Here is a 26,167-nt window from a genome sequence, read left to right on the forward strand (position 1 = left end):
CTCACTATTTCTCTTTCTCAAATAAATAAAATCTTAAAAACAAAACAAAACCAATGTTTATTATCTCACAGTTTCTATGGGTCAGAAAACTGGGTTGCAGTCAAGATGTTGCCTGTGTCTACAGTCTCCTGCAGGCCAAGCTGGGCTGGAGGATCTGCCTCCAAGCTCGCCCACATGGCTTGGTGTTTGTTTGGTTTTGCCAATTTTAAATACAGTTTTATTCAAGACATTGCATTTTCCACTTATGATACAGTACTTGTAAGTTGCAATATTTCCTTTCCCTGTGTACATATTCCATATTCAAGTATCAAGAATGCCCAATTATTTACTATAGCACCTCAACTTTAAAATTACCATGGCATTTGCTACACATTTGGGCCCTTCAATATTTTGTGTGGAACAATGGTAAACCTATGCTTAGGTTGGCTGAATCAATCTCTCCCATGAAAGGCCCAAGGGAGACACCATCATTTGGAGGAGCTCCACCACCAGGGAAGCCCCAGACCTTCCTCCTGATATGCCCCCTGCACTCTGGGGTAGGTTGGTTGTGATGGGGCTGCAGTCTTTCTGCTGATGTTCATATTCTTTCTTCTCTGTAGTCTGATTCTTATCAAGCCATTTGATGATTTCGTTACTCTTGTCAAGAATTTTTGGTTTGTCCTCAAAGTAGATCTTGCCTTGAAGTTTTTCATCTTTAATAGTTGCTTGCACGTTGAATGCACAGGATGCAAGCCAGTTCTTGGAAGGCAGAGACATTGGGAATGTCGCTGTCATCAATATCAAAAATGACTTCCATTTGAGGAACCCTATAGGGTGTAGGATGTATGTCTGCATGTTCAAACTCGCCAAACAGGTTATTGTCCTTGGTCCTGGCACACTCACTTCCATAAACCTGAGTGAGCACACCAGGCTGGTTGTCAGCACAGGTAGTGAAGGTCTGGATCCGCTTGGTCGGAAAGGTGGTATTGAGTTTGATGAGGAGAGCCATGACTGCCAGTGGTTATAACGCCAAGGGGAAGAGTGACATCCATGCGCAGCAAATGTTGAATATTTTTAGATTTGTCTCCATGGAGGATGGTTGCCTGGACCTCCCAGTTCCACAGATGGGTGTCTTCATGATATGACCACTGACTTCCCCTAGATCTAGTGTTGCAAGAAGAGCAAGCATAAAGTCACAGCACATTTTATGACCTGGTACCCCAATCTACACTATCACTTTTGCTCTATTCTAGAAACTGAAAATGAGTCTCTAGGTGCAATCCACACTCAAAGAGAGAAGATTTAGGCTTGACTTCTTGAAAGGAAAATCAGTAGAGAACTTATTTTAAGCCATCAGAAACGGATCAGAAGTACTGGGTAGCTGGTTAGAAAATGATATGGCAATTTGGTAAATAAGTGGCACCAACATTTTGTGGAATGAGAGAAAACACAAACTAAAATGTTGTTACCAAGAAAGGGAAGAAAAGCTTTTGGATGGCAAAATGCACCATGCCCACTTTTCAAAGACAAAACCCTGCCTTATTTTGATATCTTGAGACGTGCTTTTAACTTTATTATTTTCTCTCACCTTTGTGGTTTGCTTTTATATTCTCTTTTCTAAACTGTTAAATTTAATAAATATTTCACTTAATTTGTATGATAAACATGGTTAGATTATAACATTGCCTGCAAGAATAGCACGGGTCTTACCTCAGTTATTATTATCCTTTAAACATAATATACTTAAAATGCAGTAATCTTAAGCATACAACTCAATGAATTGTTGCATATGTACACTTCCTAACATATCACTTAGATTGGGATAAGGAAGATTTTTGGCTGCTTCTTCCCTATTTCCAGTCTGTATACCCCTCCCCCATTGAAGTTTCTGACATCGGCAAGCATAGATTAATTTTACAATGTCTTGAACTTCACATAAATGAAGCATCTTTTACATTGTTTATTTCTAGCATTTGCATTCTTACAATTTTCTAGAAAGAAATAATAGATTGCTTCTTTCAGTTTTCAAGGTTTTGGGGCAGGATGCTCAAGCTTGTTTTTAATATTTTTTTTATTACCTTTTTAGTTGAAGAATGTGATTTTTAAATATAATGATACAGGGGCATCTGGGTGGCTCAGTCATCTAAGAATCTGCCTTTGACTCAGGTCATGATCTCAGAGTCCTGGGATGGAGCCCCACATCGGGGTCCTGGGATGGAGCCCCATGTGGGGCTCCCTGCTTAGCGTGGAGTCTATTCTTCCTGTCACTCTCTTTCTGCCCCTCCCCTCTGCTCGTGCTCTCTCTTCCAAAAAAATAAATAAAATCTTTAAAAAAATAAATATAATGACTCTTGAAATATATTGTATGTCTTCAGAGAAAGGAAATTCTAACCTTCCTTTTATCCTCAAAGTCGTATCTTTATTAGCTTTGCTGAATTAAAGTAGTGCATCACATTTCTTATAATGAGCTAATATCTCTAGCACGTGTCCTTTTACAAATAAGTGTATACCATTCAGCATCATTGATCCATCAGAAAGCAAACAATCATTTCCTAGGATAACATTCAATTTAAGTAAGAATGTGATTTCAATTTTAGCTTTATATAGTTCTAATGAACTTTTACTTCTTAGCCATATTAATTTTCAATGAATTTTTGTTACAATCCTAACAGATTTGCTGTATGGTAGCTATTCTTTCCATACTTTACTCAATCATAGACATTGCCCTAAAACTTTTTATCATTCCTTCAATCTAATTCTCTGGTTCACTGCACATTCCTTATATCTCTATTAAAATTTGAAAATGCAATTTGATAGACTAAATCTTAGGCTTTTAAAATTATATCTGGCTTAATTTCTGTTTTGAAATTTATTATAATTTCTAAACATTTGTATCGGCATTATGTTGTCTAAACTTAAAGGGAAACTGAGATGTGTGTCACCATCTGATTTATTCAGGATTTATTCTCATTCTAATTCCCAGTTGGGACACTCTAACTGGTCTAGAAAATTATTCTCAAAAATAGCAAGGCGTAATTTTGGAAAACTATGAGGGGGAAATAGAGGTCATTTCTCTTCCATTGTTTCCTCCACCCTAATGAACACACTGACAAAATAATATTAAGTTCAGACAATATTCTATTAGGCTTTTCTGAACTAGAGATGTGTACTATTGAAAGTAATACTTCATTGTACAATAAGTGAAACTTCCACTAGATACGTCTTGTGCACCATTGCAGTCTGGGCCCTGACTTTTGCTCTGGCTGCTACTGGAGCATTTAGCTCATGGCAGGCTTCACCCAGAATCTGGGCAACACCCACATTTGTCCAAAGCCCTCCTGTATCTCTTGCTTCCTCCTCTAGGGTTTTGTTGATGGTGTCACTTTTATTTTTTTTAAGATTTATTTACTTATTTGAGAGAGAGAGACAGCAGGGGGAGGGGCAGAAGGAGAGGGAGAGAGAGTCTTAAGCAGATTCTGTGCTCAGCGCAGAGCCCGAAGCAGGGCTCCAATGCACAACCCGGAGATCACAACCCCAGCCCAAACCAGAGTCTGATACTTAACCAACTGCACCACCCTGGTGCTCCTGACGGTGTCACTCTTAAAAGGGTGACCTGGAACTTTGGACGGTCACTATTTAAAAAAGTAGAGTTATCCCTGACCAATGGCGGGCAGAAACGGTGGATGAACGCTTTTATTCCTTTCTCCAAAGAGACCACTCTGAGACACATTTAATTAAGTTTCTTTACATCTGGCCTTGAGCACAAGTCACCTATAACATTGGCCAACTTAATAAAATTTCCTTGTACTGTTTTTTTTTTTTTTTTTCCTCTTTCCTTTTTCCCTTTTCTGGGTCTCAACCTTGGATTAGTTAAAAACAAAAACAATAATAAAAACCAAATGACCGACACGAGCGTTTGTATGAGGTTTTTTCTTGGAGGCAGGAAGGGAAGACAACTAAAATAGAGTAAATGTGCACATTTCAGTCCTCTCCTCTTCCACTGTTTCCAACCCTCCATGCACTTTTATCTGGCCTGGGTCAGACAAAAGGCTCTTCACTTGCTGAGCTAGGGAGGCATTTTTTCTGGGACACGACAGACCGTCAGCTATACTTCCCAGATCTTTGATCCTTCCCCTTTGCTCATGCACAATCCAGAGTAAACGGTAATGACAGGCTGTGCTATGTCCTGTGTCTCAAAACAGAACTAGCAGCAGGCGATTTGCTCAAGAAATCAGAGTGCTCGGAGTACCCAGCTTGTCATTTGCATCTAGATCTTCTCCAGAAACGTGGGGATATCAGTGGTGTCTGGTCCCTTTCTTGTTCACTCTGTGTTTGCATACGATCTGACTGAGTGTAGGCTATAATCCGTATTCCATGCCAGGAAATGCACAACCACTTTTGCCTTTTTGCTTTCTCATCCCTTCTTTGCAAACCACTAAATATTTCATTTGGGGGAAACCTAGAATATAAGTTTAAACAGATTTGTTTCCTATGCATTTCTATTCTAATGAATGCATCTATGGTATTTTAAAAAATATTATATATTTCTCTTAAAACATTTTGTTTCAAGCTCACAATGTAATAGAACTCATTTTTCGACTTCAGCTCAGATGCCTCTGCTTGATGGTGACCTTTTCTTGACTGTATCTGTGAAGGACCTCTAACTTTTCACCTATGGAAAGATTCCCTTTGTTATTTTATTTTTTATTATTTTTTAAGATTTTATTTATTTATTTGTCAGACAGAGAGAGCACAAGCCGGGAGAGAGGGAGGCAGAGGGAAAAGCAGGCTCCCGCTGAGCAAGGAGCCCCATGCGTGACTCGATCCCAGAGCCCTGGGATCATGACCTGCGCCAAAGGCAGACATTTAACTGACTGAGCCACCCAGGCATCCCTCCTTTGTTATTATTTTTTTTAAAGATTTTATTTATTTATTTAATTGACAGAGAGAGAGACAGCGAGAGAGGGAACACAAGCAGGAGGAGTGGGAGAGGAAGCAGGCTTCCCGCCGAGCAGGGAGCCCGATGCTGGGCTCGATCCCAGGACCCCGGGACCATGACCCGAGCCGAAGGCAGACACCCAACGACTGAGCCACCCAGGCGCCCCGGCCCCTTTGTTATTTTAAAACACCAGTTCAATAACATCAATAGCCTTCAGTTTCCAGTCTGTGCTTTCCTTCCTAAGAACACAGGCGTGCCCATTATACAGACTGCCATAATTGAATACACACAAAAAAATGGAGCCTCAGTAAGTGCTTGAAATGCTATCTTTATGCATATTATTTCCCTAACTTCGTAGAAAATAGAACAGAAGTCCATATATACTTGAAGTCTCTAAATAGCTGATGTAAATATGCACTCTATGTATATTCTATGTGTGCATAGGTTCATCCTGAGGCCTTTAGAATTTACATTGACTTTGATTTGGGTTTTTCACTGTCTTATCTAGAAAGATCCAATAAGTTGGATAAGAGACAAGTCTCTATGTACTTTTTTAAAAATATATATTTTATTTATTTGAGAGAGAGAGAGCATGAGCAAGGGGGGAGAGGCAGAGGGAGAAACAGATTCCCCGCTGAAGAGGGAGTCCCACACTGTGCTCCATGCCAGGACCCTGAGATCATGACCCGAGCTGAAGGCAGATGTTTAACAAACTGAGCCACCCAGAGACTCCTCTACTTTATGTACTTTTGAAAGCTAAGTTGTCTACAGTTCCTGTTTTGTTTATCATTAGAGGTGTTTTAAAAAGTCCTCAAATCTTGGCTTGAAGAGAACAAGGAAATATAAAATGGATCAAATGCTTTCAAAAGAATGAATAGAATCCAAAGTTAAGAATTAGATTTTATGTATTTTTACTGTAGATATATTTATTGGCCCTCTTACTGAGGCTTACAGATTATATATTCATGACATAATTAAAATTATCCTTAAATTTCTGTCAAATAAGGTCTTTATGAGTAATTTGAATCTTTAATTAAAAACTAGCTGCAGCATTTAGTGATAAGATCATTTGGATCTGTTTATAAATTGTGTATCAAAGGTACATGTATTTTTTTGTATAATGAATTTAGCAAATATTGGGGGAAAGTAAATTTCCATAATCCTGACTTCTTTTTTTTTTTTTTTTAAGGTTTTATTTACTTATTCATAAGAGACAGAGAGAGAGAGAGAGGCAGGCTCCCTGCTGAGCAGGGAGCCCGATGCAGGCCTCCATCCCAGGACCCTGGGATCATGACCTGAGCCGAAGGCAGACCGCTTAACCATCTGAGCCACCCAGGCACCCCATAATCCTGACTTCTAACACCATATATTAGTTTTGCTTGTTTTTGAATATTTTATAAATGTAATCATGCATTTTTCTTTATGCTTAGATTTTTTCATACATTATTATGTTTGTGAATTATTGAGGCATAATACTGTGGTTCATTTGTTCTAATTGATATATAGCATAGTATTCTATTGTATGAGTAAAAATTTATTTGTCCATTTTACTATAAATTGACTTTTAGGTTGTTTTTCATACTGAGTTAATATAAATAATGTTGCTATGAATATTATTGTATATGTGTTTTGGTTTGTTCCCACTAAATAAAAGTATATATCAATGTTAATATTTTTAGGTGAATATGAAAGAATGGAATTTATAGATAATAGAGAATGCAAATATTCAGGACTAGTAAATAATGATAAGCAATCTTTCAAAGTATTTTTACCGATTTACACTATCAGGAAATCAGTTTTCAGGTGCTCCTCGTTCTTATTAACTTGGTATTTTCTGCCTTTACCATTTTAGCCATTCTGTTATATGTGTGACTTTAATTTGCCTTTCTCTGATGATTAATGAATTTGAGTGACATTTTATATGTGTATTGGCTTTTGGGTATCCTCATCTGTAAAATGCCATTTGAGTTTTTTTGTCTATTTTTTTATGGGTTGGAATTTTGTCTTTTTGATTTACAGGAGATTTTTCTATAATTTTATGAGTCCTTTTCCAAATATATATAGCAAATATCTTCCTTAAGGATAGCAGTTGACTTTTCTTTTTCTCAGCTCTCTTTAGCATTATCCCTTTTGAAGAAATCTTTGCCTACGAGGTCTTGAGGGTATTCTCTTATGTTTTCCTCTAAAGCTTTATTATTTCACTTAAACATTAGATCTACAAGACAGCTTGAACTGATTTTTATGTTTTGTGTAATAGAGATTTGGTTCGGTCTTTTCTATGTAGATATTTAATTAACCTAACACCACTTATTAAAAAGACATTCCCTTCCCAATAGCACTTCAATGTAACCTAGGTCACAAATCAAATGACCTTCTATGTATGAGTTTGCTTCTGCACTTTTGTTCTGTTTTATTAGTCTTCTTCTTGTATTCTAATTGTCTTGCTAACCATACAATTTTCACTGTATTATTAGCTAATATCTCAAATATACAATCCATTCACAATGCAATTTATTTATTTTTCACAATAATAAATGGAATTTTCTATTTCAGAATGCTCAATAATTTAAATTTTTTATAACTTCTCATATTCAATTAGGTTTTCAAAGTTTTTGCCTCATAATGTAGCTGATGAAGGCTCTATTCTTAGAGAAGACATGACAACTAAACAATTTTCTTATGAGTCTCTGGTTTTTAATTATCTTCAAAATATGTTTGCCTTGGTGAATTTTTTAGAACACTTGATTTTTCACTTAGTTAAAATTACATAATAGAACTCCAGATATGCTTAATTAGAAATGTTACGTTAATTTCAATACTCCGAAAAGGAAATGATTCCACTACCAACCTCCCTGCATTAAGAAACTTAAACTTTTATCTCAAGATAACTCCTGATACAGCATTTAACACAAGAACCAAGTGAAACTGCTGGCTTCAATATGACCATAAAATACAAATGTAAATTTTAATTTTCTCTTGTTTTGGTTTCTTTTTTTAAGATGAAAAGTAAATAGAACTTCTACTTCCAGTCATGATGAAGTAACAGGGACTAGATTTTTTTTTTTGCCCCAAACAACCATAAAACTAGATAAAATATATGAAAACAATTTTCAGGAATGCCTGGGTGGCTCAGTCGGTTAAGCATCCAGCATTTGATTTCGGCTCAGGTCACGATCTCCGGGTCATGGGATCAAGTCTGGTGTCAGGATCCACACTGGGTTTGGGGCCTGCTTAAGATTCTCTCTTTTCCTTTCTTTCTTCCCCTCCTTATCCCTACCTGTGCACGTTCTCTCTCTTTAAAAAATAAATAAATAAGAGAAAAAAAGAAGAAAGAAAATAATTTTCAGACATTAGACACAAAGAAGCACAAGACAATGATTCCTGAGAGAAGGGAATCTATAAGATAAACCCCACAACTGCTTCTGGCTGAAGTTCTGGGGGAAGCATGGATGGTTTAACCCAAAGCAGAGCCTATTGTGGAACCTGTAAATAATTCAGCAGACAATGAAGGAAACTGAGGTTGGGGAGGGAAGATAGGCAGTTGTTAATATTTTTTATTCTTTTCTTTGTATTTAAATATAGTTGAAACCTGCTCTTTAGTGCCAAGTCCTTGACCCATTAATAATTCCCTGTTGAAAATTTCCTTATTGCACAATCCTGCCCTCACTTTTGTTGAATGGCTCCCTTCCCATTTTGTTGTCTGCTTTTAACATTTTTGTGAAAGTTTCTGTAAAGAAAAATCTTTCAAAACTTTCATAAAATCTGGGGCGCCTGGGTGGCTCAGTTGGTTAAGCGACTGCCTTCGGCTCAGGTCATGATCCTGGAGTCCCTGGATCGAGTCCTGCATCGGGCTCCCTGCTCGGCAGGGAGCCTGCTTCTCCCTCTGACCCTCCCCCATCTCATGTGCTCTCTCTCTCTCATTCTCTCTGTCTCAAATAAATAAATAAAATCTTTAAAAAAAAAAAAAACAAAAAAACAAAACTTTCATAAAATCTGTTATTTAGACCAAAGTCTGTCTTCACATAGTTATTAGAGTGCCTATTTGCTGTTTGATTGATTCTGCATGCAAATTGTTAATGTGATGATCTAAGTATAAAGAATCAAAAGTGAATCATAATGTAATTTTATTTCATGTTCATAGGAAATGACAATCTTGTATAGGATTGTATACTTTATACATTCCCTTTCCATTATCATCAAGAATAAGCAATTAGTAATTGAGAGAAATTGATTTGAAAAATGAATTGATCCAAGACAGTAGAAGAATCTGGATTTCCTCCTTCATAGTTTTATTAAGATGGAAATTTGCAGCATAATTCTACTTTCTGTTATTTCATCAGTTGATTCAAAATTTAATATTCATTTACGTTTTTAGCTTTAATAAAATATAGATTATGTTAAGAATAAATTAGTAGAAGTGTCATAGGAATGAAGTTCAAGATGGTGGCATTGGAAGATCCTAAATTCACCTCTTCCAATGAACACAACAAATTTACAACTACATATAGAATAATTTTCTCTGTTAAAAGACCTGAAAACCAGATAAACAGAGCCTCCACAACAAAGGATAAAAGGGCAGTATTCAAAATGGGTAGGAAAGGCAGAGACATAATCTTGCAAAATAAAACAAATACCACCCCAGGCATAGCAATTCACAATCAGGAGGGATCTCAAAAATACAGAACTTTTCCTTGAGACACAGGAGTGTTTGCTCTACATCAGGCACCCCAAGCCCTAGATCTTACATAGGAGAGATGAGCCTCCAAAATGCATGGCTTTGAAAACCAATGGAGGTATGTCCAGTAAAACCATGGAACTGTAAGGAATGGAGAACTGCTCTTTTTAAAATTTTATTTTATTTTTAATTTTTTAGTTGGAGGGTGGAGAGAGAGAAAGAGAGAGAGAGGAGGGGCAGAGGAAGAGAGAGAGAATCTTAAGGAGGCTCCATGCCCAGCACAGAGCCCAACATGGGGCTCTATCTCATAACCTTGAGATGATGAACTGAGCCAAAATCAAGAGTCGGATGCTTAACTGACTGAACCACACAGGCACCTCAGAGAACCTGTTCTTAAAGGGCTTGCACAAAGATTCACTTGCCCTAGCACCTAGTGCCAAAACACCATTTTGAAAAGTGCCTAGACCATATGTGAAAGAGATCCACTTACTAGTTTTAAAGGATCTTCTAGAGAGGCAGAAATTTGTTGTGATGTTCTCCAGGGACAGAGACAGTGGTAGGAGCCATTTTTGCAATTTCATTCTAATGTGCTCATGTTGGTGCTGGCAGGTGCTATTTTGGAACTCTAACTTGTTAGTGCCAGAAGGCGTACCCCACTGAAGGCTCTTCCCACCTCTGAGCCACAGCCACGCATCAGCCAGGCTAGGCAAGAGCCCTGCCCTCCTGTGTGCTGCCGCCATCACCACAGCAGACCCAGGTGAGAGCCTATCCTGAACCCACACTGCAGCTAGTCTCATCAAAGAAGACAGGCATGCACAGATCACAAAGGGAGCACTGTTGAGTGTCTAAGACATAGCACTTAGAGCCCCATGAGACATCTCCTATACAGGGTACTCCTTCAAGAATGGTAGAGGTAGCTGATTTGCCTAATACATAGAAATCAACACAGAGAGACAGACAAAATGAGGAGACAGAGCAATATATTCCAAATGAAAGAATAAAACAAAACCTCAGAAAAAGACCTTAATAAAACAGAGATGAGCAATCTACCTGATAAGGAGTTCAAAGTAATTGTTATCAAGATGCTCACTGAAGTTTGGAGAACTGCGAACTTCAATAAAGAGATAGAAAATATAAGAAAGTACCAAACAGAAGTTACAGACTTCAAGAATACAATAACCTGAACTAGAAGGTACACTAATGGGCCTCAACAGCAAACTGGATGAAGCAGAAGAAAGGATCAGTGAGTTGGAAAACAAAACAATGGAACTCACCCAGACAAAACAGCAAAAAGAAAAAAATAATTTTAAAAAGTGAAGATATCTTAAGGGACCTTTGGAACAACATCAACAGAGAACATTCACATTATAGGGATCACAGAAGCAGATAAAGGGCCAGAAAACATAGTTGAAAAAACAATGGCAGAAAATTTTTCTGATCTGGGGAGGAAACAGATCCAGGAAGCCCATAGAGTTCCAAGTAAGATGAACTACAGAGATCCATACCAAGATACATTATAATTAAAATGGTAAAAGTCAAAGATAAAGAGAGAATCTTAAAAGCAGTCAGAGAAAAAAATAATTTGTTACATATAAGGGAAACCTCATGAGGCTATCAGCGGATTTTTCACAGAAACTTTGCAGGCCAGAAGAGAGTGGCCCTGAAAACTATGACACTGATGAAAGAAATTTAAGAATACACAAACAAATGGAAAGATATCCCATGCTTATGGATTGGAAAATTTAATATTGTTAAAATGTCCATACTACCCATCTACAGACTTGATGCACTACCTACACAAATCCCAATGGCATTTTCCACAGAACTAGAACAAAGAATCCTAAAGTTTGCATGGAATCAGATAAGATCCCAAATAGCCAAAGCAATCCTGAGGAAGAACAAAGGGGGAGATCTCACACTCCTTGATTTCAAACTATACTACACAGCTATTGTAATAATACCAGTATGGCATTGGCATAAAAACACACACAGAGATCAAATGAATGGAACTGAGAGCCCAATAATAAATCCACACATATGTGGACAATTAATTTATAACAAAGGAACCAAGAACATATAATGGAGAAAGGACAGGCTCTTCAATAAATGGTGCTGGGAAAACTGGACAGCCACATGCAAAAGAATAAAGCTAGACTACTATCTTACACCATACATAAAATTAACTCAAAATGGATTAAAAACTTGTATGTAAGACCTGAAACCATAATATTCCTAAAAGAAAACAAGGGGATAAGCAATCTGACTTCAGTTTTAGCGTTGTGTTTGTGAATCTGGTTCTAAAGTCAAGGAAAACAAAATTAAAAAATAAATAAATGTGACTATATCAAACTTACACTAAAAAGCTTCTGCACAGTGAAGGAAACCATTAACAAAATGAAAAGGCAACCTACTGAATGGGAGAAGATATTTGCAAATCATATATTGGGTAAGGGGTTAATATCCAAAATATATAAAGAACTCAAGCAACTCAACAATAAAGAAAGCAAAAAACCAGTTTAGAAAATGGGCAGTGAATTTTAAAATACATTTTTCCAAAGAAGACATACTGATAGCCAACAGACAAATGAAAATATGTTTAACAGCACCATTATGGAAATGCAAACCAAAAGCACAATGAAATACTACATTACACCTGTTAGAATGGCTACTTTGAAACGGCAAGTAATAACACATGTTGGAAAGGATGAAGAGAAAAAAGAACATTCATGCACTGTCGGTGGAAAGGTGAATTTGTGTAACCACTATGGAAAACTGTATTAAAAAATTAAAAATAGATCTACCATATGATCTAGCGATTCCACTTGTGGGTGTTTATTCAAAGAATACAAGAACACTAATCTGAAAATATATATGCACCCCTATGTTCATTGCAGCATTATTTACAACAGCTAAGAAATTGAAACAACCTTAGTGTCCAAGTGTCCATCAATGGATGAATGAAGACGAGGTATACACAATGGCATACTACTCAGCCATAAAGAAGAATAAAATCTTACCACTTGTGACAACATGGATGGATCTTGAGGGTATTATGCTAAGTGAAATAAGTCAGAGGAAGAAGACAAATACCATATGATTTCACTCGTATATGGAATCTAAAGAACAAACAAACAAAGCAATATAAAAGCAAACTCATAGATACATAAAATGAATTTATATTTCCAACAAGGAAGGGAGTTTAGGGGTGGGCATAATGGTCAAGAGGGTTAACTGTATGGTGTTGGATGGTAACTAGACTTCTTTGGTACCACTTTGTAGCATATACAGATGTTGATTTATAATGTACACCTGAAACTTACATAATGTCATATACTAATTTTACTTTAATAATAATAATAATAATAAAAGAATGAATAAATCTAAGCAAATGGATATATTTTTTCACATTAAATGATGCCAGTTAATTGGTCCATGTTTCCTGTCTGCAGAATGCTGAACTCCAACTGACATTACATCAAAATGAAGAAATATTTTAGATTATATGAATGAAGAAGAAAATGAAAAATAAGTGTTATTGAATTCAACAGGAGATATGGCAGCACTTGAAATAAATGAATAAATAACAACTAATTATCTTAGTAATTCTGAATGAAAACTTTGGCCTCAGTGGCCCTTCAAGGTAGGAAGAAAGCCCAGGTCTCTCCCAGGATATGGTAGTCCATGTTATGGTACATGCCAGCCTATGAAATGGGCATATAGACTTGAACAAAGGAGCAAGTCTGAGTTTCCCAATCATTAGATTTGTCATTATGGTACACTTCAGTAAGTAGAGTAGAATCATAATCTTTTCACCTCACTGAAAGGCATTTTCTGCTGAGCACAATGCAACTATATCTAAAAGAGATGATGATACTCATGGGCTGAATCTCCCTAAGTTTTGGCAAATGGTTCTCCTAATGGATGGGCATGGGCTGGGAGCAGGAAATAAGATCATTTTAAGAATTAATACTGATTAAATTTCGGAGTCATGAGTAGGCAACAAATCTGGACCTCTTACCTCCTTCCTGCTTAAATTTTTATCATTATTGAAGCAAAAAATTGCTCTCATCTCTTCTCTGGGAAGTTTACTGATGAAGCAAATTTTATAAATTTGTCGTCCAAAATGTTCATTGGATATATTTGCTAGGACAAGAGTTAAGAAAAGGAAAACACAAAGTGAAATTTTTCTCATTATCCTGAATCCTTTTTTTTTTTTTTTTTAAAGATTTTTATTTATTTATTTGACAGAGAGAGACACAGTGAGAACAGGAGCACAAGCAGGGGGAGTGGGAGAGGAAGAAGCAGGCTTCCCGCAGAGCAGAGAGCCCGATGTGGGGCTCGATCCCAGGACCCTGGGATCATGACCTGAGCCGAAGGCAGACGCTTAATGACTGAGCCACCCAGGCGCCCCTATCCTGAATCCTTTTATAATAACAATGATATATGTATATTTAAAACCGTTCACATCCAATGTAGTATTTTGAAGCGACCTAATGGGAAAAAAATTCTATTGTACAGTCTACTTCTAAACTCTTGATGATGATAATTTTAAACTTTAAATAAGAATATGGGGCACCTGAGTGGCTCAGTCGGTTGAGCGACTGCCTTCGGCTCAGGTCATGATCTCAGGGTCCTGGGATCGGGTCCTGCATCGGGCTCCCTGCTCAGTGAAGAGCCTGCTTCTTCCCCCCCTTCTCCCATCTTAAATAAATAAGAATATGAAAAAAACAGAGACACTATCTCTATAGGCATCAGTTTCCTCATCTTTAAAACAGAGGTGTTAACAATATCATCACGGAGTTTTAGGAGGAGTTCTTTAGAACCTTGCCTTTAGAGAGCTTATAGCATGTAGTTCCTGGATTTGGTAAGTCTTTTCAAATGTCTGCTGTTCGGGAAAAGAAAAAGAAAAAGATCAGAAGACAAAGCAAGCATTAATAAACTTATATACATTCTTATCACATGGAAAAGTCTCTAGACTGGGGAGCAAGTTTTCTAGAACTCTCTCCTTGGAAGTGTGACAAGGACTTTGGGAAACAAGATTTCATCAGAGCGAATCTTCCTTGATCCTACAGTCACCCCCTGAGGTCCTAGATTTACTTCACAAAGAACCCCATAGATAACAGCATGGTTTGGGGAACAGGACACTGGTGACTCCAGAACGTACTTCCAAATCATTAACTTCCAAATTGCTGTGAGGATTTTAGTGAAGCTTCCTTCCTATCACATCCTTCATCAGAAATGCAATGAAAGATTAAAGCTCTCTTCCTGTATGTTAGGCCAGAGGCTGGCAAAGTCACAGAGAAATGCATTTGAGCAATTAAATTCAAGTCTCAGATGGTCTGAAACTCTACCCTTTCCTAGGTCACGGCGGTTGTCCTAGACCCCCATTTGTAGATATCCTTTGAGGGGCATTTAAAAATGATGGCCAGACCAGAGAACAAGCCTTCTTGCCCTGGTGTATGTAGAAGTAAATAAGTCTAAGGAGTATCCCGAATTGCCCCAGAAAAAAATGTATTACTACTCTGTGAGGTCAGAGAAGCACAGAAGGAGGAGGAATAATGGGAACCAGCTTACGAGAAGAATTTTGTTACACTGCCCCTGAGGACCCAGATATGTGACCACACTGTTTTGGTAAGCTGTCAGGGAACAGAACAACTTGGGCGGATGAGTTGCACAGGGAGACTGAGTCAAAGACCTGGGCCTCTGGCAAGGAGAGAAAGTGCTCTCAAAGAGATGCACACAGACAGAGGGGTAGAAGTGAGCTTAGCGGTGAAGCCAGCGGAGTCTCAAACTTTAGAAATGTTTCAGGAGAAGGGATTAAAAAAGCACTTGGGATCATAGCAGACAAGAAGCCCAGCTCTAAAACAGAATTTCTACAAGTGAAAGTTAAGCTGGGTCATGGAATCCTCTATTTACTGAGGATAGCAGCTTCAGTATTGCTTGATCTCCTGAGCAGGGATATTTACTGGTGTGACTATCAACATCTCATGAGAGGGCAGGCATCCTGACACAGCTTAGAAAAATCCAGATGCGTATGTTCAGAGAAACCTCACGGCTTTAGGAATCAACACTGAGTCTTAGGAAAAGAGAGTATGAAGGATTTTTAAAAAGCAAGAAATAATAAAAATGGTATAAAAAAAATAAAGTTACAAAATTGCTAAGGATGGCCCCTATAATAGTTATACTTAATAGCGAACAATCAAGATTAAAACATAAAGAAAGAAAAGAGAAAAAGGGTCTATCGACCATAAGCACAAAGAAGAAGAGTTGGCACTATTCTCCCATCTGGAATAGGGCAGGAAACTCTTATCATCTAAGTATTTTTTTTCCTGTTAGCCCAAATGAGAAAGATGGTAACTGCAATGCTAATGGTTCATCTTGGACATGAATTGGCTGTGCTCTCAGCTAGTTTGTGGCTTCCATTAGAGTCAAAGTCAGCAGAGTAGGATTGAGTTCTACCCAAAGAGAATGCATGCAGTAAGCTAAGAACTGCATCCTACCCCAAAATGGGACCACTCCATGTTAAATGGCCCATCTACCACAAGGATGTTACATATGATAGCAAGGTCTAAAATCTCACTGGTTTACCGACCCTTAAACCAGATCAGAATTCCTTTAGCTTCCTGACTGATTAAACCTAGTCCAAAGTTATCTTTATAACTTATTCATCTAAGACCTAGCATTCTAAATCAAACATACTTAATAAATGAGCCTAATCATATTGACTAAGATTCTCATTTTACCTTTCTTAAAGAATAGGGAATTGATAATATTCTTCAAGAAATTCAAAGTACCTATTCTGGGAATGAGCTAAAAGAAATGTATTTGAGAGTTCACAACAGAACATAAAACAGCATTCCCTCCAAAGCAGGACCTGTGGAATCCCACTCTTAAAAAAAATTCAAATTTTAACATATACTAATCAATTTATGTCCTGCTATATTTTGCTTAAAATGTTAAAAAAATTATTTTTTCTAACGTGCATACCACGTTTGTTACAATAAAAAAAGTAAAGTGAATGTCGATGGTTCAGTGGTTGGCATCTTCCTAAAGAAAAACCGAAGTAAACCAGCGGTTTTATTTGGTTGAGTAGAAGCTGGAGAAAGTAAATGACCACATAATAAAGGTAAACAGCAAAAACTTATAAAAAAGACAGAATGTTGTAACAAAAACAGAAACCTTGGCATACGTATTTAGTTAACACATACTTATTGTACGACTAATATATCTCAAATTTTGTTGGGCCCTGCCCAAAAAGTAACATTTTGGGGTTAAAATGCACATTAGGGAAAATATATGAACATTAGCAAAAAAAGAAAATTAAAATATAGCAGTAAGAGTCCTATAGCACAGGGGTACAGAGTTCGTCACTAGAACATTTAATAGGGACACTGCGCTCAGACTGCTTTGTGGAGAAAAGAGTACTAATTAATAAGCAGAATTAAATAAAAGGACATTACAGAATAAAAAAACTTCTTTCTGTGTGGAGGGAAAGACAAAAACAAAATAAGGTGGCAATAGAAAATTTTAAAAAAGTTTAAGAAAAGGCAAATAATTGAATATGAGATGAGAACAGGAGAAAAATATATACAAATATTTTTTTAATGATTTTGCATCGAGGAAAAAAAACTAATTCTGATACCATGACACTGTATTAGACATCAAAGAATGGGGAGGAAGCACATAGACCTTAGGGCCCAATGGCTTTGGTTCATGTCTTAATAAGAGGGACGGGAGAACTAGCATCCCAGGACTTTAGCACTTCAGTTTCCTTATGTGAAAATGAAGAATAATAGTACCAGAATTCTGGGCATCTCCAAGGATGAGCATAGAGCTGTCCAAGTCCACTTCCGACTCATGTTCAAACTTTTTAAATTATAAACTGTTCATTACCATATTTCTGTATCTTTTGTACCATTTATAAAACAGAAAAATCCAAGAACAACCACCAAAATACTATTTGCATCATTCCATGAAATGAATATTGCTTCAAAGAAACACTTCCATTTCCAAATATTCCAACCCAACCCAAACTTTTATGTAATCCTGTAAAACTTGACAACTTTTTAACCTGATTTCATCACCAAAATTTGAACTTTGGAAATGATATCAATAGATTAACTAACAATTATTTAATTATTAACTATATATAGTTGTTACTCTATCCAACCAGCTTCCAACAGAAGAACATTTTGTGGAGGTTTTAATTCAATCTTCCATTATATTTGATCATTAATATCATTATTATCAATTCAATTTAGTAGTACCAGTTACACCAATATTATGATAAAAGACAGTTGCATTATGAGTTAGAAGATTATTAGAAAATTAGTTTTAAATATAATAGCCTTTGCTCAGCCTTTCCAACAAAAGCAGCCCTTGCCCTCATGCGAAATGTTGTCATGGCTTAGGGTATAAATCAAAAGCGAAATTTCAGCTAATTTTGGATTCTAAATCTCTGATGGGAATATTATCTCATGCAATCAGGTTATAATGATAAGGGTTCTCAATGGGCCTTATCTTTAAGTAATGCCCATTTTTCCTCACTGGTAAAATTCTTATCAATTTCCAATTCCGATTAACTGCAGAATTGAGTACATATGAATTTTGTTTATGAGTGGAACTTGGTAGTTTGAGAGCACCCATGCAAATTACACTGTCCAATTATGAATTTTCATAGGCTAGAGGGACCCTAAGTCTCTCATAAAATCATTCCTTGTGCTTCTGCTGCCGTGATCCCAGGCCATTACCCTTAGGCAGGTGAAGCAACATGAGAATTATTCCAAGTGTTTATATACAAGGTGTTGTCAGTGTCATTGACACGTAACATATAGATGACTCCAGATTAAATGCTTCTTAAATCAGCTGAGGCCCATGCTAGATCTTTAGCTCAAAACAAATGAAGCGATTGTAAGCAGTTAGCTAGACCCTTAAGGGCATCAGTAAATAAAGCTAAGAGATAACATCATTCTATTTTTTTTAATACAACTTTGGCTTTTATTCTCATTGTTTAATCACAAAAATAATAATATATTGGTTTCTAATGTCTTATTATATATGTTTCATTACTGATTCTATCAACTGTTTACAAGACTAATAAGAGATAACATAATTTTCTTGTTCTCAGCCTCTCACAAGACACTAAGTTAACATAGGCTTCTCTTTTTTGTTTTGTTTTGTTTTAAGAGAGAGAGGGAGAGAGTGTGGGGAAGATGGAGAGGGAGAGAGAGAATCTTAAGCAGGCTCCCCCTCCAGCGTGGAACCCCAATGTGGGGCTCAATCTCACAATCCTGAGATCATGACCTGAGTCGAAATCAAGAGACAGACGTTTAATGGACTGAGCCACCCAGGCACCCCTAGGCTTTTCCTTTTTTGAATGATCATTTACTGGTTTCCTTTCCAACATCAGTCATTTCCCCTTCTTTCCATTTATCATTATTTTCACCCGGAGCCTCTGGGGAATGCCATCAGCTTCCATCAAAGGATGACCCACAGAGCTGGTGGCAATGTGAGTCTGGCTAATCCGGCTCAAGTACAAATTTATCAGACTACTTCATCTCTTGACTAGGGGAGGGGCAGAAACCATTGATCCTAGCTTAACCAGGTGAGGGAAACACACAACCTATCCCATCACCCCCTTAAGAATTGGGATAGTAAAATTTTGAGGAAGTGCCAAGAGTAATATTTAGCAACCGATCCTTCATGTGGAACCCATAAACACAATCCAGATCTTAGTACTATAGGATCAGGGAGATAGAAATATAAAAGTAGGAAAGAAGCTTATGTAAGTTCGTGTGCCATCTGCTATCCCTTCTACCTTATCCTCCCCACAATATTTCAACAATCCAATATTCTTTTTTTTTTTTTTAAAGATTTTATTTATTTATTTGACAGAGAGAAAGATAGCGAGAGCAGGAACACAAGCAGGGGGAGTGGGAGTTGGAGAGGGAGAAGCAGGCTTCCCGCCGAGCAGGGAGCCCGATGTGGGACTCGATCCCAGGATCCTGGGATCACGACCTGAGCCGAAGGCAGACGCTTAACGACTGAGCCACCCAGGCGCCCTCAACAATCCAATATTCTAACAATCCAATTCAATATTTCCACAATCCAGTAATGATCCCTCTTTATTTCCACGCATATGAAGTTTTAACACACATTTATCCAACTGTGCAAGCCATTTCTTCAGTCTTTCCTTGTTGGGGTTACTGTAGAGCATGAAATCATCCACAATACCTGGCTTGCTAAAATGTAATATGGAGGCCGCTGAGGGCAGGGAAAGTTTGGAGAAGGGCATGGGCTTTGGAACGTCGAGGCCTGCGTGACCACTCTGCCCTAGGAATGCCGTGGGGAGTTGCCTTCCTGAAGCTTTCTTAGCCCAAACAGCCGCCCTGTGATCTAAGAGGTGTCTGCATTGTCCCCTAGGCTATGTTTAGCAGAACTCGTAGAACATGCAGATTAGCATATCACATCTTTCCCGTAAATAGATCCTCCCAGTTCCAGTAAGACCCCTTGTCACATATCACGTGCTTAAGAAACAGAGTGAGAAGGATTCATGATCTGTGATTATCCTGAAGGACCAATAAAAGTGGGAGTGAAGAAGAGCAAACGGTCTGTGTCTCTGAGAGCTGACCCCCTTGCCTTCTCCTCTCTTTCACAGCAAAGTCTGGAGTCATCTTTCATCCATTGGTACAGGGATTGCTGGCCACTACCGGCATTTCCTTACCCTGATGTTTTTGTAAGTAGGTGTTTTAACTACTTCTTTTTGGATGGAGAGATATATGATAAGCCCATTGTATATGCTGCTCCTTGGTCCATTGTAGTACTGCACCTATGGTAAAATTGTTTCTACCATCAGATAATACATAAGCAGAGGATCCAAACTGAACAATATTTTCTGTGATAATTCTTTTACTTTAAGATTTTATTTATTTATTTTAGAGAGCGAGCAAGCAGAGGGAAGAGCAGAGGGAGAGGGACAAGCAGACTCCATGCAGAGCCTGATTCAGGGCTTGATCCCATGACCCTGAGATCATGACCTGAGCTGAAATCAAGAGTCAGACGCTTAACCCACAGAGCCATCCAGGCACCCCTCTGTGATAATTCTTTTAGAAAGTTAAAACTTAATTACTAGGCATGCAAACCCAAAATAAGAATGAGAATTTGTTCCAGTCAAGACCCAATGATACAGACACCGAGCTAGAGGCAACAGTCAATGCATTCCACCTGCTAGCTATGGTCCACTTCCACTTAGGCTCCACTAAGCAGGTAAATCTCTTTAGTTGCTTTTAGTTTCTGATGGTCTTGTTGACAAACAGAAATGCTATTAGTCACTTTTCAAGTTTCTGAGGATGACAGTAGGCTGCATCTTTATTGTGCCTTTTTAAAATTTTGCATTACTTGCATCCTTCCACAACCACTCATCTTGTGCAGCAAATGATCAAAGACAACACAGGAAAAAATTATAAAAAATTATGATTAGTTATTCTAACAATGTTAATGAGACATCACTGACATATAATGAATTAGAAATATATAAACTGTAAAATGTGATGTTTGACCTGTCCAGAGCCATGAAACAATCATCACAATGAGGATAAAGAACATATCCATCATCTTTCAGAATGTCCTCATGCCCCTTGGCAATCCCTCCTTTCTGCCCTTTTCCATACTCCCTCTGTGGTTACCAGGCAACAGTGATCTGCTTTGTGTCTCTAAGTTTGACTAACATTTTCTCGAATTTTATATAAATGGAATTATATACTATATGCTCTTTTTTTAAAGGCTTCTTTTACTCAGCATAATTATTTTGAGTTTCATTCATGTTTAAGAATATTGTAGCTTTTCTTGGCTCTTGACTCACTGATATATTTTAGAAATACATGCTACCAAAAATGTCTATTAGTACTTTAATTAGAATCTCATTAAATCTATGGATCTACTCATGAGTTGAAGATTCTATGCCTTTCTACCCATAAGTATTGTATGTTTCTCCATTCATTTATTTAGAACTTATTTAGTGCCTTTAACTCAAGGTTTCATTTTCTCCATAGCTGATTATATACATCTCATTAGATTCATTCCTAAGTAGCATGTCAGAGTTTTTGCAACCATAAATAAAATCTTTAGTACAGCATTTATCATTATGTTCTCTGTGTATAAAAATGAAATTAATTTTTGTATACTGAATTTATATTCAACAATTTACTAAATTCTCTTGTTGATTCCATCTCTTTGGGTTTTCTTTTTTTTTTTTTTTTTAAAGATTTATTTATTTATTTTAGAGAGAGAGAGACCACAAACAGGAGGGGCAGAGGGGGAGAATCCTAAGCAGACTCTGCACTGAGAGCAAAGCCCATCGGCGGACTTGATCTCACAACCCCGAGACCAGGACCTGAGCCGACCGACACCAAGAGTTGGATGCTCAACCGACTGTGCCACCCAGGTGCTCCTCTCTTTGGATTTTCTATGCAAAAAAACTTACTATTTGTGGACAATGATAATTTTGTTACCTTTAAAATAATTTAGAATATATACATTTATCCTGTTTTGGGGGCCATCAATGTCTACAAGGACAATAATGAATATAAGTGTTTGTAGGGGGCATCCTTATTTGTTCTTGATATTAAGGAGAATGCTTTTAACATTTCACAATTATATTTTCTCTAAGTCTTTAGTAGATATTTTTGATAAAATGAAGGAGATTCAACTCTGCATCTAGTTTGCCAACAGCCTTTATCATAAATGCTTTGAATGGTATCAGATGCTCTTATTCTGGGTCTACCGAGAAAATAATATGATTTATCAGTTTAATTTTTAATTTGATTAACTATTTTAATAAATTTTTTCTTCATATACGACCTTGCAATCCTAGAGTAAGCCAAACTTTTTTCCCTAATAATTTATTTTATTTGTCATTAGGTTGCTGAATTAGTTTGCTAATATTTTGGGAGTGGTAAAGTTTTTCTAGATGTGACAACAGAAGTATGATTCATAAAGTAACAAATTGTTAAAGTGGACTTCATCAAAATTAGACATGTTTGCTCTTTGAAAGACACTGTTAGGAAAATATAAAGACAAGTTTCTGACTAAGAAAAGCACTCATAAGATGACTAATAGTAGCATTGTTCATTACGGTAAAAACAACAATAACAAAAGTCCAAATATCTAGCTACAGTAGAATGAATAACTAAATTGGATCTATTGATTTAATGGCTTACTATAGGAAGAGAAGATGAATACACAAGAGCTTATCAGCATAAATGAATTTCAGGAATATGTTGAACAATAAAATGCTAATTCTAGATGAATACAATTAGATGGATTTGATTAGATTCCATTTATGAAAATTTCAAGAACTGGAAAAACTATTAATTTTATTTTGGAGGATACTAGGAAAAGCTTGAAGTAAAACCGATAAATTAAAAACTCAAAATTTAGGATCATGAATAGGTAAATTTCAGCCTGTGATCTGGGGTAATACAAAAGAACTCATTTTTTTAATTGAAGTATAATTGATATGCAATATTCTATTAGTTTCAGGTGTACATTATAGTGATTCAGTATTTTTACACATTATGAAATGATCTCCATGACAATGGTAGTTACCATCTGTCACCATGCAAAGTTATTACAGTAGTATTGACTATATTCCCTATGCTGTACATTACGTTCTCATGACTTCCTATTTTATAACTGGAAGTTTGTACCTCTTCATGCCTTCACCTAGTTCACCTGCTCCCTATATCTCCCTATATCATCCCTTCACCTTTTCCTATATCTCTGATTCTGTTTTAGTTTTATTTTGTTTGTTCTTGTTTTGTTTCAGATTCTACATATAAGATTCTACATATTTGTTTTTCTCTGTTTTGCTTATGGTGCTTAGCATAATACCCTCTAGGTCCATCTATGTTGTCGCAAATGGCAAAATCTCATTCTTATTTATGACTGAATAACATTCCATTCCACACATCCACACGTGCAAAATATATAATCACATCTTTACCCACTCATCTATTGATGGGCACTTAGGTGCTTCCGTATAAATAATGCTGCAATAAATATAGGGGCACATATATTTCTTCAAATTGGTGTTTCGTTTTCTTCAGATAAGTATCCAGAATTGCTAGATCATATGGTATTACTATTTTTAATTTTTTGGAGAACCTTCATGTTGTTTTCCACAGTGGCTGCACCAATTTACATTCCCACCAACAGTGCACGAGGGTTCTCTTTGCTCCATATTTCCACCAGCACTTGCTATTTTTCATCTTCTTGAGACTAGCCATTCTGACAGGTGTGAGGAGGTATCGCATTGTAGTTTTGATTTGCATTTCCCTGATGATGAGTGATGCTGAGCATCTTTTTGTGTGACTGTTGGCCATCTGTGTGTCTTCTTTGGAAAAATGTTTATTCATAAAGTCCTCTTCTCATTTTTTTAATCAGGTTGTTCTTTGTGGCTTTTTTTTTTTAAGGTTTTATTTATTTTTTAGAGAGAGAGAGAGAGAATGAGCAGGGAGGAGGTGCAGAGGGAGAAAGAGAGAGAGAAAAGCAAACTCCCCACTGAGCAGGGAGCTCAACACGGGCCTCAATCCCAGGACCCTGAGATCATGACCTGAGCTGAAGGCAGACACTTAACTGATTGAGCCACCTTGGTGCTCCAATCTATTTTTTTAAGTGTGAGTAGGACATATAAATAATTTATTATTATAAACTTCTGCTCATTATACAAATTACTATATGTTTATTAATAATTTCATAGTTGACATAACAAAAATAAGTATTCAGTTACTAACATTACAAAAATGCCTCTATGTGTGTACATGCCTATATATGTGTGTGTATATATCTTAGGCAATTGTTAAAACAAAATATATATCTATATGTATCCCTATATATGTATGTATCTATATGTCTGTATGTATGTGTACCCTTATTGACATATAACCTTTTTCATGGCATATTGTTACTGGAAAAAATGTCCTTCAACAAATATTCTTGCCATATAGGACCATTTAGAAAGTCAGTGTGTTAGCAGGAATTTTGTTTCTATTTTCATATTGAAGCTATGGAGGGAATAAAATATCAATTAATTTGAAATATATTTAAAATAGCATAATCCTATTAATCATCTAAGAAAATTCAGTTGATGTTAAAAACAAGGACTTTGCAATAGGCTACTGTTACGGCTTAACTTGTGTATGCTCAAAGTTCACATATTAAATCCCAACCCCCAGTAACTAAAAATGTGACCTCATTTGGAGACAAGGTCTTCACAGAAGTAATCAAGTTACAGTGTCATTAGAGTGGGCTGGTGTCCTTAGTAAAAGGGAAATTTGGACACAGAAATGCATAGAGAGAAGTTACAAGACAGAAAACAACCATCTAGAGAGAAGCCTGGGGCAGATCTTTCCCTTGCAGAAGGACCCAATCCTACTGATCCCTTGATTTGGGACTTTTAGCCTTCAGGGCTGTGAGACCATAAATCTCAGTTATTGAAGCGCCCAGTTTGTAGTCCATTGTTCCTGCAGCCCTAGCCCCTGAACAGAGCCAATACAGAAATTGACCTGGAGGTTTTAAATGATACATTGTTTTTTTTTAAAAAAAACAAAAAAACCTTCCATCAGCTCTCATACATAAATGGTTTCCAAAAATGAAGCTGCTAACTATTTTGGTAGTTTTGAGATACGTTATTTTACTTTTTTATGTATTTTTCTAAGATGTGTAGGCCAGTATACTCTTCAAAAAGAAACCCAGAAACATGATTAGATAGGAAGATATGGATCATCCATGACTAATTACTTACAAGTGCTTATGGAAAGTATTTTGAGAAAAAGCAACATAACATTCCATAAGTTAAAGATTACAAACATAAAGAAAAAAAGCACATAACCAAGGGCAACTAAATTCAAAATGTAACATCCTCCTGAGAAAACCAGGTAAAACTATTTTCACTTTAACAGTCTTAGCACATTATGTGCCTTTGAGTATTACTGCCGCCTTCCCTCAGGATATGTCTTCTTAATAAACCATTAACAGATAACATTAAATGTATACTAGAGATCTTCAGCAGCCTGCTTTACATTTGAAAGTTAGGTAATGATATTTCAAATGTACATTCAGTTACATCCTATATAATTAAAAAAAAAATATATATATATATATACCCATTCTCAAGTAATAACTAAACAAGCATTTAATATCTCAAGACAAAGACATCAAAACAAAGAAACTACAAGAAAAAAAAAAGAACCCCATATTCAAGGTAACTTAAATTAGAAAAGTGGATCTGAAATCAATTAACTATATAACATCCCATTTTCCAAAGTTTTGGTGGTAGAATCATAGCCTATTTTTGTAAAATGCTTCCTTAATCTCATCTCAATGTGAAGATTTCAACTCAGCTTTTGTTTATTAAGCAAGTGCAATGGCAGATTTCATTGCCTCCATGGCCACACATTCCCTTGTCTGGAATTAGAAATGAGGCAGGTGTAGAAGAAACTACAAGGCATTCACATAAAATTATTTGTAAATAAGTGAGATACTGTCGTATATGCGTGATTGCTATGCAGAATGCA

The 26,167-nt window shown here is 36.7% G+C and overlaps 1 pseudogene; it reads right to left on the minus strand.

Annotated features, from left to right (window-relative positions):
• Positions 1 to 382: 382 nt before the first annotated feature.
• On the minus strand, positions 383 to 25,109 carry LOC118532080 (heat shock cognate 71 kDa protein pseudogene; annotated as a pseudogene).
• Positions 25,110 to 26,167: the final 1,058 nt, after the last annotated feature.

This window comes from Halichoerus grypus, chromosome 3 (assembly GCF_964656455.1).
Source record: "Halichoerus grypus chromosome 3, mHalGry1.hap1.1, whole genome shotgun sequence".
Lineage (NCBI taxonomy): Eukaryota > Metazoa > Chordata > Mammalia > Carnivora > Phocidae > Halichoerus > Halichoerus grypus.